Here is a 21450-nt window from a genome sequence, read left to right as displayed (position 1 = left end):
ATGAGTGTCAGTTAACAGATGATTTCCTAAGCAGAATACTCAGATTGGTTAGTTCCAGCTTTATTCGTTGCATTATTAAATTGCACTGTACTCTTGCGTGTGTAATTAGCTTGATTGTTAAAAGGAATGTAGAAGTGAATTAAGGAGCCCTGTGGCACAGAGTGGTAAGCTGCAGTACTGCAGTAGAAGCTCTGCTCATGACCTGAGTTCGATCCCGACGGAAGTCTGTTTCAAGTAGCCGGCTCAAGGTTGACTCAGCCTTCCATCCTTGCGAAGTTGGTAAAATTAGTAGTACCCAGCTTGCTAGGAGTAAAGTGTAGACAACTGGGGAAGGCACTGACAAACCACCCCATAAACATAGCATGCCTAGTAAACATCGTGATGTGACATCACACGATGGGCCAGTAATGACCCAGTGCTTGCACCTTTACTAGAAGTGAATTGTTTCAGCTTCTTGCTTTGACACAGCATTTTGTCTGTGTACTAAAGGTTGCTGTAGCCAGACATCTCATAGTTACTGACAGTACAAGCCCAAGAAGAATCAGTGGGCTTGGAAGGTGTAACTCTGCTAAGGGTCACACTGTTATTTAATGGTCTTGGGCCATGTTTCAGCAGCAGTCGAAAAATAATTACAAACTTGGTCGGGATTTTTTGGGAGCTGGGTTGAACTATATCAAACAGCACTCCGGCCTTGTAAATTAAACAAGTTTAATGTCAGACCATGATTTAAATCACCAGTAAACATGGCAGGAGAGTGGCGCAGAGTGATAAAACTGCAGTACTGCAGTCCAAGCTCTGCTCACGACCTGAGTTCGATCTCGATGGAAGTTGGTTTCAGGTAGCCGGCTCAAGGTTGACTCAGCCTTCCATCCTTCCGAGGTCGTAAAATGAGTACCCAGCTTGCTGGGGGTAAAGGGAAAATGACTGGGGAAGGCACTGGCAAACCACCCCGCAAACAAAGTCTGCCTAGAAAACGTCGGGATGTGATGTCACCCCATGGGTCAGGAATGACCCGGTGCTTGCACAGGGGACCTTTGCCTTTTTAAAAATGGCAACACTTTTAAAAAGATCAGTGATTTAACACAAATTTTCTATTGGTATTTCATGTATTCAATAACCAACGCTAGTATTGCCAGGCCATGCATGGCAACCAGCAGGAGGTTCAGAGGCAGGGACATGAGGGGGCTGCAATACTCTGTGTGCCGCTGTGTAACTTCGAGGGGAAAACAGGAAGTGACATAGGGTACCTCTAGGAATTATCAGAAATTCTGTAGTTTTAGCTGATTCCTAAAGATTCCAGGTTTTCCCTGGAAGTGATGTAACAGTGCTCGGGATGCTGACTTTTAAACATTGTTCTCCTGCCACTTCTTGGAGTGGTGATAAGCAAAGACCGCTGCCAGCGGGAGACCTCCTGCCATAACAGTAGGCCTGTCAGTAGGGTTGCCAACTGCCAGGTAGTTGCAGGAGATCTCCTGCTAATTTAACTGATCTCCAGCAGATAGAGATCAGTTCACCTGGAGAAAAATTGCCGCTTTGGCAATTGAACTCTATGGCATTGAAGTCCCTCCCCTCCCCAAATCCCGCCCTTTTCAGTCTTCCCCAAAAAAATCTCCTGCCGGTAGCGAAGAGGGACCTGGCAACCCTACCTGTCAGCTAAAAATGAAGCATACTACTTGGTTGATCTAACTATTAAAGCTTAATATACAGACAAATAGGAGCATTAATACTTTTTGAGGCTGTACTTTGTATAGCATATTTATAAAGGTGTTGTTTTTAAAACTTCTCCTTAAAATAATATTATAAAGTACAAATGGGATAGATGAGAGCCAGTAAACTGAAGCTTGATCCAGCCAAGAATTAGGTGCTGTTGGACCATGGCAAGACTGCTTGATGAGTAAGTCAGCTTGTCCTGGAGGGTATGGCACTCCCCCAAAGTAGCAGGTTCATAGCACTGGGGTTAGGGTTGTCAGGTCCCTCTTCGCCACCGGTGGGAGGTTTTTGGGGCGGAGCTTGAGGTGGGTGGGGTTTGGGGAGGGGAGGTACTTCAATGCAATAGAATCCAATTGCCAAAGCGGCCATTTTCTCCAGATGAACTGATCTCTATCGGCTGGAGATCAGCTGTAATAGCAGGAGATCTCCAGCTACTTCCTGGAGGTTGGCAATCCTAACTGGGGTGCTGCTGGATGAATGAGCTATAGAGTAGTCATGTCAGTGAAGGCCAAGTAAAAAACTGAGGAGAACGTTTGACCTAGTGATGATCCAGCACTGTTATCTGTGCTTTTAGTTTAAGTCTCCAAAAGTCTGTATTCCCTCGCCCCATAGGTCAAACTAACATTTAACACACATCCTGTTTTCTTAAACTATAGTAGTCAGCAGTTCATGTTGTGCTTGCAGCGTATAATAGCTACTCCACACATAGATACAGAGTACATTGAGTGCTAAACCAAAATAGTATTACTCCAACAGAGGCAGGTCAAAAAAGGAATTAAGTTGGTCACAAGTTTTGCTTCCTCTGTTATACTAATTACTAGTGATTGTTCTTGACTGTTCTATGCACAACTGCATAACTTATTATAAAGTATTCCAAGGACAAGAGGAAGATGCTAAATTATGCAGAGAAAAATGCACAAAGGGAGTGTTGTGCCCTTAGGCCATCCCAGAGTTTCTAGCAGTAACTTCATTCTTCAACCACTTTCTCAGTATGTTAATGATTTTTGAATCCTTTTAAATCCAAAATTAAATCACGCACTGATGAGTCTCTAGATGTCATGAAAATATCAGCTCTTTATGAGATGGGGCATTCCTGGTAGCATTTGATGTGAGGTCACTGAACATTACAGTCCTACAAGAAGAAGGCCTGCTGGAGACTAAACAGATGTTTCTAGTAGGACAACATGAAGGAGAAGGAGAAGAAGAAGAAGAAGAGGAGGAGAGGAGTAGGAGTTGGTTTTTAGATGCCAACTTTCTCTACCACTTAAGGAAGAATCAAACTGGCTTACAATCACCTTCCCTTTCCCTCCCCACAACAGACACCTTGTGAGTCCGGAAGGGCTGAGAGCGCTCTAAGAGAGCTGTGACTAGTCCAAAGTCACCCAGCTGGCTTCACGTGTAGGAGTGGGGAAACCAACTCGGTTCACAGATTAGAGTCCACTACTCATGTGGAGGAGTGGGGAATCAAACCTGGTTCTCCAAATTAGAGTCCGCCCCTCCAAACCACTTCTCTGAACCACTATACCACGCTTCCTCTCCACCACCAATTTCATTGTAGCTCTGGCTTATCTCATACTGAAATAAAAATTAAACGTCATGAACTTCATTGGCAGATGGGGGAACAGCCTGGGACTCCACGATGGAATTTGATGTTCCATTTCTCTCCAATGGGGAACCAAAGCGGCTTACATAATTCTCCCTTCCTCCAATTTTTCTCCCATCAACCCTTTGGACTAGGTGAGGCTGAGAGTGTTTGACTGGCCCAAGGTCATCCATCAAGCTTCCATGGCAGAGTGGAGATTCAAAACTGGGCCTCCCAGATCTCAGTCTAAGGGCACATTCTTGGAGGGGGGGAGTAAAGCTCCTTAGGAGTCAGTGTGACCCCCCTGGCACAAATGCCCATTTATCCTGTGATATGGGGCACTTACGCTGGTCTGGAGCTGCCAGCTTCCTTACCCCTTTAAGCCTGGGAATTCCCCTCAGCACAGTAGCTATGCTACTTTTTTGGTGGCATAGCCCTGCTAAAGTCAATTGGGCTTTTTACTCTGTGGCAGCCAGGAAGCCCCCACTCCCAGCTGCCGTGCAACGCCCGCCCCCCAGGAATGGGTTATAACTCTGTTACCACTACATCTCTCTCTCTCTCTCTCTCTCTCTCTCTCTCTCTCTCTCTCTCTCAACAGTTTCTGTGCAGAAATAATTTTTACATTAAAGACTTTAGAAAGGCCTCTAGACTTGTGAACTATTTGTAATCCTTAGGGTACATATACTAGAGACAGAGCACAGTACCAGAACTGCAGTAATTTACTTCAGTCTTAAGTTCATAAGCCCCATGGACAGATCAAATAATTTTGTTCTATCAACCAGGCTCTGCAGGCGACTATTCCTCAATGCTGGCATTGGCTGGAAAACATACCATGATATGAAGTTAAGCATACTAGTGTTTACTTAAAGGACTTGGAATATTAAGGACCAGTTGGTTCACAGTGACGCACAGGTTCAGTCTCCTCTGGACAACCATGTTGCTACATGCTGTATTACCAGGTCATTGTTAAGTGCCTGGTTGTCTTATAGAGTCCAATAAAGACAACTAGGTGGAGGTTAAAAGCAACAGTTCTTTATTTAGCTAAACACAGACCTGGGGTGAAATAACCCACAAATAAGATGCAGAGTTACTCACCAGAGAAACAAAGGAAGCTTAGTATCATTTATGCATTCGCATGGGGCAGGCCCATGACTGCTGATAAGCAGATTGATGCACAAAAGCACCAATGCACATTAGGTGTCCACTCTAATTAGCATAGCCTATAGATATTGCCCAAAGGTGTCTCTAAGCAAGTGATCTTGGAAGTAGGTCTTGTGATCTTGGAAGTAGAAAACACATTCCTAAGGATGAAGGTAAGTCAGAGCTCTCTACTGGTGAAAGGCCCTACCAGGCACAGAGAGCATGATTTGTTGGTTCATGGCTCCCGGATGCCAACTTCCCCAAAGCTTCCATGTGTGTGCATATGAGTACATAGTATTTTATACCAGCCCTTATATCTGGGCATTACAATTGCCATTTTTGAAACTGCATTTATTTAAGTTTCCTTCCAGAATGACACTTTTTTTGGAAAGCAGTATGCAGTATTGCTGAAGACATGTCTCAACCTGTAGCAATTCCAAGGGTTTTATTCTATTACATGATCATGTAATAAATTGTATGGTGGAAAACCCAACTGGGAGTTTGAAAATATATTGAAGAGCACAAATACAATAATAAAAGAACTGATACCTTCATTTGGTTATTTTTAGACCTGGCTAAAATCATAGCTAATAATTTTGCCTTTGGTGCTGTAGAAAAAAATGAACACACCTAATGATACCTTATCACAACATATGGAAACAATGGATACTCCTGCAATGCTTAATATATAAAAAAGTAACTGAAGAAATAAAATTTTCACCGTTTTCCTAATGAACCAATACAGTATATAATGGCCAAAACCTGTTGGTAGTTCTGTTGCTTTATAGAAGAATTCTAAAAACAGCAGTAAAGTAATACCTTTTTATTAGGACCTACCAAAAGTTCTGCAGAATGGTGAGAAAGCTTTCATATTATTCATCAGGCTGGATACATTACTGTTGGTTTTATTACATAATGGCGTTTCATTATTACATTCATTATTCCTATGTTCCTATTTATTAGGGAACAAAAGAAAAGAAATCTCCTATTGCTGTCCTTATGGAAGGTACAAAAGACAGCTATATTTACAGGAGGGGAATGGCCCCAGGTACTAATCATCCCAGCAAGTGATTTCAGTAGCTACAGATCCCTTGCATTCTAACGTATTGTGCTAAGTGAAGGTAATTCATCCCATACACCTAAAACTGATAACACATTGGACAGTTTCTGCTTTGTAGAAGTTGCCTCTACCACTTTCTCTCTAATTCCTACGTGGTAAGGTTGCATTTCTTTCCCATCATGCATTTGGACTTAACCCCCCTGCATCAACAAGATGAGTGGATGTCAGCACAGCCTTGTAGAGCAGAAAAGTCAGTCTAGAATATTGATATTGACTTGATAAAGAAATGGTAAGCCCTGGTTTTTATTCCATTTTTGTTTTGTTTGCTTAGTGTGATATTGTTCAGGGACAAATTGGCCATATTAACAGTATCATTAAAGTATTAAGTAGTCTTTCAAAGTAGTCTATACTAGTTTTGTTGCTGAACAAGTTTTACCAAGCATTCCTGACCTCTGCCAGCAGCCGCGCCCCAAAGTCTTTGGAGGCTGGCAACGGCCCACAGCGCCGGCGTCCAGGAGGCGCATGCCGGCATTTGTGGCCCAAGCGCCGTCGTGCAGAGCTGGACGCCAGTCTCCGACAGCTGCCGCAGCAGCGCTAGATTCGGACGCCAACGGAGCCTGCCGCCAGCGTCGAGCCACCAGCAAAGGCCGTGGCAGGGCCCCGGAGATGTTCCCAGGGTGTAACAGCATCCCAGGAGGCGTTCCCGGGGCGTAACAGCGTCCCGGGAAGTGCTCCCGGGGTGTTATGGCGCCGGCCAGGTTGCATGGATTTTTTGGCGCCGGGTGGAAGTTTCGGCGGTGCCCTAACCCCGGCGCACACATTCCTCTCAGGAATGCGCTGTTACTCATATATTTGACTGGCTTCCACTCATCAGAATGTTTATTGTATTTTCTATGGCCTTTTGAAGTTGGTAAATATCACATGTAGATATTTTAACATCCTTTAGTGATAATGACAGCAACAGTTTAGGGTGTTCCGGCCCTGATAACCCAAGGTGTAAAAGAAAGCAGAGGCAGAAAACAATTATTTTGAATCTTAATTTTAAGTTTTAAACCATTTCTTACTGAAATGGGTACGTACGCTGTGCTCGGGGATGGCATAGCCCCACCGCCTCCTGAGTGGTTGACTGCGGTGCAGAAGGGAAAAGAAAAGAAAATCCTCCCAAGCCCCGTGAAACTCTGCAGCAGCATAAAGGGGTGTTCCTGGGCTGAAAGGGGTTCGGGATATGACTAACATCAGCTCCACCCCCAGGAATGCCCCAGGAATGTCCCCATCGCCACCTGCACATGACCTTGCACTGGAAAAACGCTGCTGGCAAGGTAGTACTGGTACCCAAGCCTCATGCTGTCATGCAGCTCCCCTATACTGGCGTAAGTGCCCCTTACGCTGGCGTAAGAGTCACACCACCTCTTCAGCAGCTTCACCCCCCTCGCCCTTCAGGATTGCATGGATAGGCTTTGATCTTGCCTAAAATTTTCATGGACAGAAGGATTTTCATTTGTGGGGCTAGCTGGAGATCTCCTGCTATTACAACTCATCTCCAGCCTAGAGAGATCAGTTCACCAGGAGAAAATGGCCACTTTGGCAATTGGACTCTATGGCATTGAGGTCCCTCCCCTCCCCAAACCCCACCCTCCTCAGGCTCCGCCCTAAAAACCTCCCGCTGGTGTCAAAGAGGGACCTGGCAACCCTACCTCCCACTAAGCCTAAAATGCTCCATGAAATGTGACTTCTGGAGGGAGGGGGACCCTGGGACAATCAGAGGTCACCAATGGGATTTGGGAATCAGCATAAATCACCCCCTTCCATCTGTGGAATTTTTAATTGAAATCCGAGAGTTACTCCAGTCTAAGCCTATTGAAATGAATAGACTTAGACTGGTGTAATTCTCTTTAGGATTGCACTGCCTGTCTGTAATACCAGATTATGTATAAAATTAGATTCTTTTTTGTTTGTTTTATTTTGTTGTAATAATTATTTCATCCTGGAAATGCTTTAGTATTACTTTAATAAGGCAAGTACTTGCTGAGGGGGTTTCTCCACTGCTGTTTTCTTTTCTTTAGGGTTTGGTATTGTTCCCCATTTTTCTTCCTTCCAGATTATGCAGGCAAACTGTTTTTCGCAGGCTCATAAATAAAATGTCTGAAAAAAGCCATTTTCTGGAAAAACTTTTTAAAATGAGATGCTTATTGCTCTAATTTGACCGCTTCCTGCAAGAAAGTTATGGATGGGTTGAACAATGAACTTTTTTCCTGCCTCTTACAGGGCATTCCTTAAAGTGAATGGTGATTTGTGTTCTTGGTAAAGGATGATACCATCAGTAGTAGAATAGCTCTGTTGACAGCAACACTTAACACAATCTTCAGCTCGACATACACGCTGCATATTGCTCTCTTTATCAATGCAGTTTCATTGCTTGCATTTCTTTGAAAAGTTAGTTCATTATTTGCCCCCAAAAGATAAGAATACAGCTGGCGTCAGGTGCCACAGAACTTGAATTGGTCCTGGCTCCCTGTAGCCTGTTTCAGCGGAAATATTTACCTCACAGTTTCCAGACTTACTGGCTTTTGAGAATCAGGTGGCAGTGGAAAACCCCCACGGGCAATAAAAATCCTGAGATCTGCTGACTTTCCTCAGTCTGGATGAATCACTGAGGCAGCTACAATCTTCCATTATACCACCAGATTACATACTTATTATAATGAAATGGTGTGTGTGTGTTGGAGGTGAGGGAAGAAACTAAATATTTACAGTTGTGAAAATTTTCTTTTGTCTGATTTAGAAGAAGAGTAGAGTTTTACAGTGCAATCCTAAGGGGGGCATGAATGGGCTTAGAAAGCTGTGTGACCCCAGCGCCAGCATAAATGCTAGTTGCGTTGTCAAAATGGGCACTTAAAGCTGCTGCTGGGCCATTTATATCGGCGCCGGGGAGCGGCATGGCAGTGCCAAGCATGGGCGTCAGTGCAGCCGCAGCAGCACACCTCTGGTGCAAGGGCTTGTGCCAGCACCAAAGGGGGCATTCCCGGAGGCCGGGCTGACATGAGTCATTTCCCTGAGCCCTTTTGCCCCAGGAATGCCCCTTTTGCCAGCATAAACTTACGCCAGCAAAAATGGTGGTGCAGACTGTGGAACTGCATACAGCAGTTTCATGGGCGTTCGGGGAATTTTCCTGTTCGGCTTGCTGGCTGTGGTGCAGCAAGCTACTCAGGAGGCGGCACAGCTGTGCCATCCCCGGCCATGATGCAACTACCCCCCCTTAGGATTCCAATGCCCGTCATGTTGTCTGCCATCCTAAAGAGAATGCTGATGAATTGTCCCTTCGTTTAAAAAAAAGAGAGAGGGAGAAAATGTATGAGATGTATATGTTAGGTATTTGCCTAGGCAACTGTATAACGTTTGTTGCAGACAACTTACAGGTGAAAAAATGTACAGAAAATCCTTTACACAAAAACGGCTACACCAGCCAGCCATTTTCTTTGGTGTAATCTACCATAAGAATGAATCTCTATAGCGACGATCAGTTGCAGGCAACCCTCCCCTGCCCCTAGTATAGTCGTTCACTGCAACATCAAGTACACTGTAGTCTAACAAATTGTGTACTGTGTTTTTCAAAAAGTGTTTAACCCTCCAGAATTGTCGACTCATAGTTTAGTCATTCTCCAAAGGTTCCCACCCCCATCCCTTATCCTCTGTGTTTTTCTTTGTGGGTTGTAAACAATCTGGCCATGAAATACCCTGACTACATTGTAATAGGACGCAGTCCCTGTTCTGTCCAGACTCCTCCCTACTTGCACTGCTTTCCCTTCATGAAATGAGAAGTGCATTGTGGGACAACAGAAATTTATTTGAAATTCGAGGGTCCCAGACCATGTAAGGCTTTCTGATAACTTTACTGATGACTTATCTAAGACTTCTCATCCAGCATTTTGAAACTTTGGGGTCACAGTACTATCGCATGAATTTATTGAGACTGCTGACAGATTACACCAGAAGTACCAAGTACTTTTTATGGCCAGTTCTCTCTGTTTCATTGTGATGCATGATGTAACTAAACAAAGTACAATCACACAGCACAATTAATCTGTAGGAATATAGGTGACCACTGGATTGTTTTCACGTCAATGAATGTTTCATATGAAGCCATTTCTTAAGGTTAGTGTAAAAATGGATCTGTTTGTGTCATGAGCTGTTGTTTTAACTTACTGGACATTATGAAAAAACTGTGTCTTCTGGAATGGTTAAACATTTCTTTGATTGTGTGAATTCTCCAGAAGTAGCTATTGGGAATGCATCTTTGGTCAGAGTACAGAGAATTATGCAGAAGCACCTGGAATTTTTATCGCAAAGAAGTCTTTTATTACATGCAAACTGTCTTTTGGGAGGGCGTATTTCAAGATAAGTCCTTTAAAGCATAAGTGGGAGAAGGAGAAAGTGCAAAATACTAATGTGATATGCACTAGAAAAAAGAAGTTTCTGTAATGCTTTTTCTACCAAAGAGTTTGTACAGGCTGACACCCACTCACACTCTTCTAAAATTCCTAGGCACAGCCTTACACTAAAATCCTTGTTAGCGTTTAAACAAAGTTAGACAGATGTGGTGCTGTTTTTCATACCTAATACAATCAGCAGTCTGGGTGGTGTGATATCAAAAGCAGCAGCACATTACATTAATTTGTTCAGGTTTGCTTCGCCCAGTAGTTTTACTGTCTGGAAAGTGGAATATCTGATTAGAGTTAACATTAAGAAGATCAAATGCCTTAGGACTGGAATTCTATTTATTAATATCTACTGTTAGCTAAAATTGAATTGGCTCTAATGCATTACATTGTTGTGATTATTTATCTGGCCTTAAACGACAGGCAGAACTAACCCCCTTTTCTTCCTTCTCCTGATGTTTACTTTGTTACTTGATTTGTATTGCAGCAGGTAAAGCACTTGTTCCTGTGGATTTCTTAGCAAACTCGAATGTTTGGAAAGGGTTTATTGGGAAAATAAATGATCGGCGGCTGCTTTTATTGAATGTCTGTAACCTTTCTCCCCAAATTTTTATTAGGGATCTCTGTAAACTTTAACTCACTTTCCATTTAATACATTTTGTTTTCTTTTTCGTGTTGTTCTTGGGTGTGTGTGTGTGGGAGACAAGATACCAATGCCTTAAAATCCCAATTGAACGGAAGCCACACAGAGGCTATTACGTTGTTGACCTTGCACATGGAGGATTCAAGTTCCAGTCCTTGCTCAGCTATGATGTTTATTAGGTGATCTTACACAGGTCACTTGCTCTCCCCAATTGCCCTTACACCACTGTGAGAGGAAAGGTACCAGCTGGATATTAGGAAAACATTTTTTCAGTAAGAGTTGTTCGACAGTGGAATCAGCTACCAAGGGAGGTGGTGAGCTTCCCCTCACTGGCAATCTTTAAGCAGAGGCTGGACAAGCACTTGTCAGTGATGCTCTAGGCTGATCCTGCATTAAGCAGGCGGTTGGACTAGATGGCCTGTATGGCCCCATCCAATTCTATGATTCTATAAACCCAAGATGCTCCTTCTTGGTTTGGGTATGACCCTTTGTTGGAACAGGACCTCCTTGTCATTCCTGCATAATAAGAACGGATTAATGAATGATTAATCCCAATCTAATGCCAAAGTTCCTGCACCCTCAATGCCTCTTTCACTTCTGACTCAGCTATCAAAGGGTCAGGTAGCATCTTTCTGGGAGCCACACATCACTGGCAAGCTGCCTGTTGCTGTTATCTTTTTCTAAATACAAAGGTGTGTTGCTGAACTGCTGCAACGTTTTCATTGGCTATAATCAAACTGGGTAATTGCAGTAAACATGGGAAAGCATTGCTCCATATGGGCTTGGGATACATCTGTGGAATAAATAAAATTTTGACTGATGTTGAATTTGGCATAAAAATGTAACAATGATGAAATCATAGAACAAAACTGCAGGAACTTTAATAGCAAGCTGTCTGTGTCTATAGTATATGATGGAATGTCTGTTACCATATGAATTTGCCCATTCAGTAAGATCAGTCTCAAAAACTTGTTTCTGGACTCCCCACTGTTTTGATGTGAGGTGGGCATTAGCCACGGACAGGGCCTTTTGGTACCACACCTATGGAATGCTGTCACCTGGTAACTTCACTATTGGCCTTGAGGTACCATACCAAGGTGTTTCTTCTATTTTGTTAGGCCTTTGGTATTTAGGATTTGACTAGGGTTGCCAGGTCCATCTTCACCACTGGTGGGAGATTTTGGGGGTGGAGGGACTTCAATGCCATAGAGTCCAATTGCCAAAGTGGCCATTTTCTCCAGGTGAACTGATCTCTATCGGCTGGAGATCAGTTGTAATAGCAGGAGATTTGCTGCTAATACCTGGAGGTTCACCACAAGAAAAGAAGGCTCAGTGCTGTAAGGATAATTGGAGCAACCCAAAACAGCACTATAACACTATAAAGCAAATAAGTGAATTTTATAAAGTGCAAAGTGAATAAATATATACAGCATATACAAAGGGAGTACAAACAGATACAAAATTTACACTAACAATCCAATAAATATGACTTATCAAGAGGATGCCAAAGATCCTAATTCAACAGGTAAGTTCAAGTATTCAACCAATTAAGGTAACATTTGATATTAGAATTTTTTTGAGTCTTTCAAATTCTTTTTAGGTTGCAGTTATTGGAACAAAGCCACAGGAAAAAGATGTCAGATGTGTCGTCTAGATCGGGACCACGTTTCGCATATGGCTTCTTCGGTGACCTGTATCAATAATAAATATATGTATAAGTGCCTTAGTAGGTGTTGTCTCATAGGGACCGCAAAGATTTGTATCCAGGATACAAATCTTTGCGGTCCCTATGAGACAACACCTACTAAGGCACTTATACATATATTTATTATTGATACAGGTCACCGAAGAAGCCATATGCGAAACGTGGTCCCGATCTAGACGACACGTCTGACATCTTTTTCCTGTGGCTTTGTTCCAATAACTGCAACCTAAAAAGAATTTGAAAGACTCAAAAAAATTCTAATATCAAATGATACCTTAATTGGTTGAATACTTGAACTTACCTGTTGAATTAGGATCTTTGGCATCCTCTTGATAAGTCATATTTATTGGATTGTTAGTGTAAATTTTGTATCTGTTTGTACTCCCTTTGTATATGCTGTATATATTTATTCACTTTGCACTTTATAAAATTCACTTATTTGCTTTATAGTGTTATAGTGCTGTTTTGGGTTGCTCCAATACCTGGAGGTTGGCAACCCTAGATTTGACTATTGCTCATGTTTGGTTTTTCATTGATACATTTTAACTTTTGTTTTAATTTAGAAAAGTGGGATACAATGAATTTAATTAACAGGACAAGGATTGTCTCTCATCTTTTTCAGAGATAGCACTTTTAAGTTTTTGTGTGATTCTGTAACTTTAAAACCTGCTTAGAAAGTGTCTTCTAAGAGAATGAAAGCAGATCACTCTGAAAGCAGAACTTGTATTTCCTCTTCATCCATCAAAACAGCCTTTTCCTCCCTCCCTTTTCCCTAAAGCTACATTAAGTGGATACCTTATTTAAAGGAAACCCTTGAAAGGTATTGTTTTCAAATAGACTATTCTGCTTTCTGACTGCCAAGGAACAGAAGCACAAAAATTATTCGTCATTTGGAATGGAAAATAAACGAGCACACAAGCAGCTTTTGAAGTCCATGTATCCTGAAAGTGTGCTAATATTTCATTTTCTCGCCCACTACCATAAATGACACCTGCAAAATTATCATGTGAGAATTAAACTATGCCATTCAGAGCTAATGCATTGAATTTGAAAGTGAGTTTATTTCTGCTTGTCTGCATAGAAATCTGTTAGATCTCTTCCATGCCAAACAAAGACTTCTTGAAGAGCACTACAAACCACACAAAATTTCAAATGTTGCTAAGATTACATAAAAGAATAATCTGGTCTTGTGAGAGCTGCATTAGTCTCAGGAACACATAAAGTTGTTGTATACTCAGACGACTGGACTATCAAGGTCATTATTGTCTGTCCTGACTGGCAAAGGCTCTTCAGGGTCTTCGACTGAGGCCTTTGAAATCACCTAATACCTGATCCTTTTAACTGGAGATGCTCCAGGCTGAACCTCCATTGTCTCAGGATGAAGTTTTTCACATCATCTACTAGCTGATCCTTTTAACTGCAGATGCCGGGATCAAACCTGGGTTCTACATGTTCTGCCACTGAGGTGTGGCCTCATCCTATAAAATGGCAAATTTGACTGAGATGTTTTGCATCCCCACCAACCTAATAGCATGCACTGGCCTGGATAGACCAGGCTAGCTTGATGTTGTGAGATCTCAGAAGCTAAGCAGGGTTGACCGTGGCATGTATTTGGGTGAAAGACTTTCCAGGACTACCAAAGTCACGATGTAGGGCAGGTAATGGCAAACCACTTCTGAATGTCTCTTGCCTATGCGGCTCCTATGTCAGCTGTGATTTGACAGCAAAAAAAATAGCATCTCTATGAACCTGTTCTGAGCATTGAAGACACGATGATAAGGGAGCGGAGGTCTGATGCTTCATTGGGAATCTTCAACTGTTTTTCTCATGGGTTTTGCCAGGTAGGAGCCAAGGGCTCAGGAAGCTGCTAGCAAGAGGCAGTAAAATGTGAGAGAGGTCTCTTGACATGCCCCTCTGTAGCTGGGGAAAGCACGCAGTGGTGGCGGGAAACAGGGTAGAATTAAAACAAGATAAAGCCAGAATTCCACATTCATACATAACGTGAAACCCTAGTTAAGACTAACTGTGGTTAATAACCCAACTTCAGATACTGGTATAATGGACTCTGACAATTGTTAGTAGAGTGTTCCATGTTTGGATGACCAACTAACCCTGGTGACTTTAATTAAACCTAAATTTTGTGTTACATTTCAACCAATACATGACTACAACAAGATGGAATTATTCAGTATGCACCAGCTCCTGGCTGTTGCGTCATCAGTGTTATCAACTATACTTTTTACATGGCCTTTTAACAAATTGTTTTTAAATATGTGTTTTAGATGATATATGTGTCTATTACTCTTCAGATTTGTTTGTATTTGTATATTTTTTACAAATTCCCCTGATGAAGCACAGGCGAAAGGTGTAAGGGTTTTCAAGCTGAATAAATCCCCTCCCACAAATATACATCTCAAACAAGCCAAAGAAAGGAACTAGATGCAAGAGTGAAGCCTTCTGTCTCCAAAGAAATAATTCTGGGCAGGGTTTTCACACTTTTCTAGAGATCCTAGATGCTTGGATATTATTCAGTGAGAATATTGATAATTATTAATAAGCTGTCCAGGATAGCCCAGGATAGCACAATCTTGTTAGATCTTGGAAGCTAAGCAGGGTTGCCCTTGGTTAGGATTTGTATGAGAGGCCACCAAGGAAGTCCATGCAAAGGCAGGGAATGACAAACCACCTTTGTTAGTCTCTTGCCCTACAGAATCACCATAATTTGCTTGTGACTTGACAGCACTTTACATATACACACACTCTGAAAAAGAGACGGCCCAGACTACCAACATTTTTCCTGAAGCGTGCAGCTATAGGAGTGTCAGGTAATGGTGAGGCCCCAGAGGTCTGAACAAGACCTTGCATAAACTGCATGGCCTTGCAGTGTTAAGGTTGCCAACCTCCAGGTTCTAGCTGGAGATCTCCTGCTATTACAATCAATCTCCAGCCAATAGAGATCAGTTCACCTGGAGAAAATGGCCACTTTGGCAATCGGTCATGGAAGTCCCTCCCTTCCCCAAACCCCACCCTCCTCAGGCTCTACCCCAAAAACCTCCTGCCAATGGTTGAGGGACCTGGCAACCCTATGCAGTGTGCTGCAGAATAATCTCTGCATTGTGCCGAGATTCTGTAGCAGATGGGCATGTTCTGTGGAAGGTGCTCCCTGAAGACTAGGGTTGCCAGGTCCCTCTTCGCTACTGGCGGAAGGTTTTTGGGGCAGAGCCTGAGGAGGGTGGGGTCTGGGAAGGGGAGGGACTTCAATGCCACAGAGTCCAATTGCCAAAGTGGTAGTTTTCTCCAGGTAAACTGATCTCTTTTGGCTGGAGATCAGCTGTAATAGCAGTAGATCTCCAGCTAGTACCTGGTGGTTGGCAACCCTACTAAAGACAAAAAATGTGAAATTCACTGTTCTCTGAAAAACCCAAGAGAATGTATCTTTTCACTCCCAAGTAGTGTCATATATCATTTGACAGTGACATATAATTATAATTAAGCACTTAAATTAGTAGTGGCAAATATAGCAAAAAAACTGGGAAGTGGAAATGCAAGATAGTAAAGTACATTCCTCCAAGCGGTCCATTGTAAAATAAAGGGGGGGGCATTTTTACAGGGAAAACTTGTTTGTCTTCCCAGTCACTGACTTGAAATATCTGAAAGTGATAGTTCTCTTCTGGTTTGCATTTTACTGACTATCTGTCCTTGATTGGGACATCAGGCTGCCAGCCAACAGCAAGAAGAAGAAAAAACAAAGGCCCCTTTGGTTAGTTTCATCTGTTTATCTCCAGAGAGCACCCAGAGTGCTTAAGCTTCTTTCCAAATCCATTGTCTTATATGTACAGTGACTACTTATTCTTCATATATTCAACATAAATTGCCTGTTTCTATTAATTTGCCTTAAATGCTTAGTAGGGAAAGGTTGCTTTGTTCACTGCTTGAGCTTGCTAACAATTTGACAGCAAACTTCCACCCAGTGCTTTAAATGTCTGTCAAAGCTGACATCACATCCTCGTGAAAGGAGCAGCTTCTTGCAGTCTTACTCTTGTGAACCCGTACGCATGATAATAAGTCTTCTCTTTGTTATCATGATTCCAAGCAAAACAGGAGCTCCTGGTTTTGAAAACTGTTTTTGAACAATAGTGAAACCATGGCTGCTTAATCTTCACGCCTGTCTTTATTTTGACAGCTGGTGGGTAAAGCTAGATTACAGCTGAAACTAAACCTTATCATTTGGCTTTGGGTGTGTTTTCCCAGCAATCCCTGTATCATGCCAGTGGAAATCATAAATTAGATATGTTTATGTTGTGTTTTTATCCCCCCATGCCATCATTGGTGTGCAAGGAAGAGGTGTTTTTATCAACTCCTGAGGATACTGCACATTGTGTTTATTTTAATATAGTAATTTTCACGTCCAAATGTGCATCTGCATTTTGCCGAAGATGAGAAACTGTCCTCAGTCAAATGAAGATATTTATTTATTATTATTTAAATTTCTAGCCCTCCCTCCCCAGCCAAAACCAGGCTCAGGGTGGGTAACAACATACCGTATATAAACAATAAAACTTACCATACAACAATCTTCCACAAATATTAAAACCATAGACAATGCTCGATTTAATACAGTATCTCTGTCTCTCTGTCTCTGTCTGTCTGTCTGTCTGTCTGTCTGTCTGTCTGTCTCTCTCTCTCTCTCTCTCTCTCTCTCTCTCTCATGTTTTAACAAATAGATAAAACTTAATTTTCACCCATTTTCAAACACTTAGGAAATAATCCTATGCCTTCCTCTTGAATTTAATGGCAGAGTTGAGTGTATGTGTTAATCTCCCAGTTAAAATTGATGAAACTAAAAGTGAAGCTGGTTTCACATTGCCAGAATGAAGAATCTCCTTTGATATGCTTTATGATATGTCCATTTTCACTCCCAAACAGAGGCAGTGTTACGGTAGATGAGGGCTAACAAGATGAAACTTAATCCCGACAAAATGGAGGTGCTACTAGTGGGGGAAAAGTTTGACCCAGGAATTGGGGCACCTTCTGTTCTGGATGGGGTTGCATCCCCCCTAAAGGAGAAGGCTTGGAGCCTGGGAAGGTTGCTGGCCTTGGCCCGTGGAGCCTGGGAAGATTGCTGGCCCAGGTGGTAACAGTGGCTGAGGTGCCTTTCACCAGCTTTGGCTGGTGAGTCAATTGTGGCCCTTCAAGGGCAAAAAAGAACTTGCCAGTGGGGTATGTGTTCTGCACTACTACTACTGCAGTGCGCTCTGTGTGGGCTGCCCTTGAAGAGTGTCTGGTAGCTACAGTTGGTACAAAACGCTATGGTCAGAATGTTGACTGGAATGGGTTGTAGGGGCTATGCCACTCCATTCTTGTTCTACGTACACTGTCTCTCAATTTGCTTCTTGTCCCAGTTCACAGGAAGTTGCCTTATACTATATCAGACCCTTGGTCCGTCAACGTCAGTATTGTCTACTCAAACCGGCAGCGGCTCTCCAGGGTCTCAGGCAGAAGTCTTTCACATCACCTACTTGCCTAGTCCCTTTAACTGGAGATGCCAGGGATTTAACCTGGGACCTTCTGCATGCCAAGCAGATGCTCTACCACTGAGCCACAGCCCCTCCCCTAAAGTGCTGATACTGCCCTTTAAAGGCTTATACAGCTTGGGGCCAACATACCTTAAGAAATGCCTTCTCCCATTTGAAACTACTTATCCACTCTGGTCATTTTTAGAGGCTCTGTTCTGGGTGCCCTGCCATCTGATGCTAGACAAGTGGCAACTTGAGAAAGGGCCTTTTTGGTCATGGTGCCCAAACTCTGGAACTCCCTCCCTAGGGAGATTTGTCTGTTTCCCTCTATTGTTGTCTTCTGCCAGTGGGTGAAGATTTTTTGTTTTGTTTGACATTCCCTTACTAACCCTCATTGACCCTTCTCCCTGTCTCTGTGTCTCTGTATACACATGTTTATAAGTTTTATTTAGTTGTTGTAAATATTTTTATATATTTATTTGTATTTTAACACTCTTTTGATTGTTTGGTACCTTGGAGACCCTGAATTGGGTGGAGAGGAAACATACAAACTTTTTCAACAAAATAAATAAGGTATTAAGCTTTTCTCCCTCTCAATACTAGAACACAGGGTCGTCTGCTGAAACTGGAGGGTGAGGGATTCAAAACAGATAAAAGGAAGTATTTCTTCACACAGCACATAGTTAAATTGTGGAACTCCCTGCCCAAGGATGTAGTGATGGCTGTAAACTCCGAAGGCTTTAAGAGGGGAGTGGACATGTTCATAGAAGTTAGGGCTATGCATACCTATTCTCTCTAGTATCAGTGGAACATGCCTATTATACTAGGTGATGTGGAACACAGGCAGGTTGCTGCTGCAGTTGTCTTGTATGTGGGCTTCCTAGAGGCACCCTTTTGGCCACTGTGTGAAGAGACTGCGGGACTTGATGGGCCTTGGTCTGATCCAGCATGGCTTTTATTTTGGTCTTATGTTCTTATTAACCATCATTCGTATTTGAAAGAACTGGGTCTTGATTTGATTACATTATCCTTCAGTCATAAGGTATTAAAACAAAGTTCATTAGCTTTTTTCCTTATGCTTTATAGAGACAACATAATAATAAAGAGTAAATAAATAAATATGTTTTATATATATATATGTTATAAATAAATATGTTATATATTATATATATAATAAAGAGTATATAATAAATAATAATAAAATAAGGAGAATGCTCTTTATTTTTTTCAGTACATGGGTAACTTAGATGTAGTTATGTTGTGAAATGGAGGACTGCTGCAGAGAAGAGAAGGGAAGGACTAAAATAATATTCCTTCAAAGTTACTTATGTTATACAGAGTGGGGTGCAGTGCAGAGCCATTACATTTCACTAATGGGTGACTTTGTCATCTGCAGACTTCCTAACGTGCTTTGGAGGAGATCCATCTCCACAGCAGGAGCACTGCAGTTTGAAATTATGCCTGGTATCAGCAGAGATTTGAAGTTCTGGAAAACAAGGTTGTTGAGTGCTTTTTTGTCCCTCTGGAGTAGATTCGGAGAGCCAGCATGGTGTGGTGGTTAAGAGCAGGGGACTCTAATCTGGAGACCTGGGTTCAATTCCCCACTCCTCCACATGAAGCCAGCTGGATGACCTCAGGCTAGTCACAGTTCTCTCAGAACGCAGAGGCAGGCAATGACAAACTACCTGTGAACGTCTCTTGCCTTGAAAACCCTATAGGGCTGCCATGTCAGCTGTGACTTGACAGCACTTTCCACCACCAAAGTAGATTCCACTGCAAAGTTCTCACATTCACAAAGCCCTACTGCAAAGCCAGGAAGGGGTTCAAGGTCTTGTGCAGGAGCAATTTTGTGGTGCATTCTGCTTCTTATGCTGAAGGTGCTACACTTTTTTTGGCACAGCTTGTTCATTTGAATGGGGCTTGAGCATGAGAACTCTGCTGCATTGGAAGCATACTAGTTGGATGTTCTTGGTACAGCTCTTCTTTACTTCTGTCTTAATCATTGCACTGTACAGAATTGTTCAGCTGAATGATCTAGAACCTTAAAGACTCAGAAGTTTAAAATTATCAGAGGGATTTTTAATACAGGGTGCAGTATGATATCGGATTCATATATCAGTCCTAAATTAATTTAATGCTATTGAAACACTATATGAAACATTTTAAAACCACCTTTTCTGGAAGTCTAATGCTTCAGTACCTAAAAATCAAAACAGTGATAAACCAATACAAACAATACTACATCAGTTAAATAGCACATAGTAACAGTTGGACTCCTAGTTAGCTGAAAGAGATAGTGTATCTTACACCCACTCCTGAAAGCAAGTGAGAACCAGGAAGCACAGATTTCTGAATGGAGCCCACTCCATAGCCATGCTGTATCGACCATGATGGGGCTTTCTTGTCACAACAAATCACATGCTGTGTAAGACTGGGATGTGAAGTAGCACTTGATTCAAGGAGAGTAATTAGCATGGGGACTGATACAAGGAGGTGTGTCCTGAGATATATAGGGCCCAATCTAGTAAGGGTTTTTAAGGTTGCTTTCAAGCAGCTTTATTAGGCCCGGAAGAACACAGGTAGCCAATATGGTACATGCTGAATAGGTTCATGTCTTCCAGAATTCATCAGGAGACAGGCAGCTGTGTGCTTCTGAGTCATCTTCAAGGACAGACTATGTAAACAGCATTATAGTAGCCATGTCTGCAGATTATGAAATCATGGATTAACATTATAAAGTCTCCTCTACCCAGAAGAGGACTCAAATCTATATTTTAAAATAATCTATTTCTAGCTACCATAGCCTCAGGCTTATCAGAGCCAGTGTAACCATTCAGGTGTTGGATTAGGATCTGGGAGACCTGGGTTCAAATCCCACTCTGCCTTGGAAGCTTGCTTGGTGACCTTGGGCCAGTTACACACTCTCATCTTAATCTACCCCATAGGGTTGTTGTGAGGATAGAATGGAGAAGAAGGCGAATATTTAAGCCACTTTGGGCCACCATTGGGGAGAAAAGTGGAGTATAAATCAATTAAATAAATAAGTGGCACTAGGTGATATATTCTCCAGCTTTAACCTCATCAACAGCAGGTAATTTCGGGCCTTCCATGGGCATCATCTCTGACGTGTCTAGATTCAGTTTTAGTCTACTCTGCTTTATCCATCTGACCACAGTTTCCAGACCCTTGTTAAGTACAGGTGTGGTACTTCCTGGGTGTTTGGAAACAAAGCTGTAAAGCTGAGAGATAGATGACACCTTATGTTGAAACTATAGAAGATTGCTCATATAGATTGCCTCATATAGATGTTAAGAGAGATTCTCACTAATACACTGTGAAACTCCGTCCAAAGGGTTGAGATGTCCAAAGGGTTGAAATGTCATTTCTGTCCAAAGGGTTGAGATGTCATTTCCAATGATGACAGCTAAACCAGACCACAACAGAATATTGGTGATAATGGTAAAAAAAAAACAAGCCCTCTGCATGATGCACCTAATCAAAAGCTACTGGGAAGTCTAATAAAATTGGCCATTGATACAGTACCTGTCAATATTCAAATGATAAATGTGCACAAGGACAACTAAGGTGGTTTCTGGACCATAGTCAGGTCAGAAGCCAGGTTAGAGTAGGTCAAAAGAAGATGTGACATCCAGCAATG

The 21450-nt window shown here is 42.3% G+C and overlaps 1 protein-coding gene across 1 annotated transcript in view; it reads left to right on the top strand.

The window, feature by feature from the left end:
- NALF1 (NALCN channel auxiliary factor 1) overlaps positions 1–21450 on the top strand; it is a gene marked incomplete at its 5' end in the record, with an annotated part of 432644 nt that overhangs the window by 207039 nt on the left and 204155 nt on the right. The window lies entirely within an intron of this gene.

The sequence above is a fragment of the Euleptes europaea genome, chromosome 16, assembly GCF_029931775.1.
Source record: "Euleptes europaea isolate rEulEur1 chromosome 16, rEulEur1.hap1, whole genome shotgun sequence".
NCBI lineage: Eukaryota > Metazoa > Chordata > Lepidosauria > Squamata > Sphaerodactylidae > Euleptes > Euleptes europaea.
This window is presented reverse-complemented; position numbering and strand designations above follow the sequence as displayed.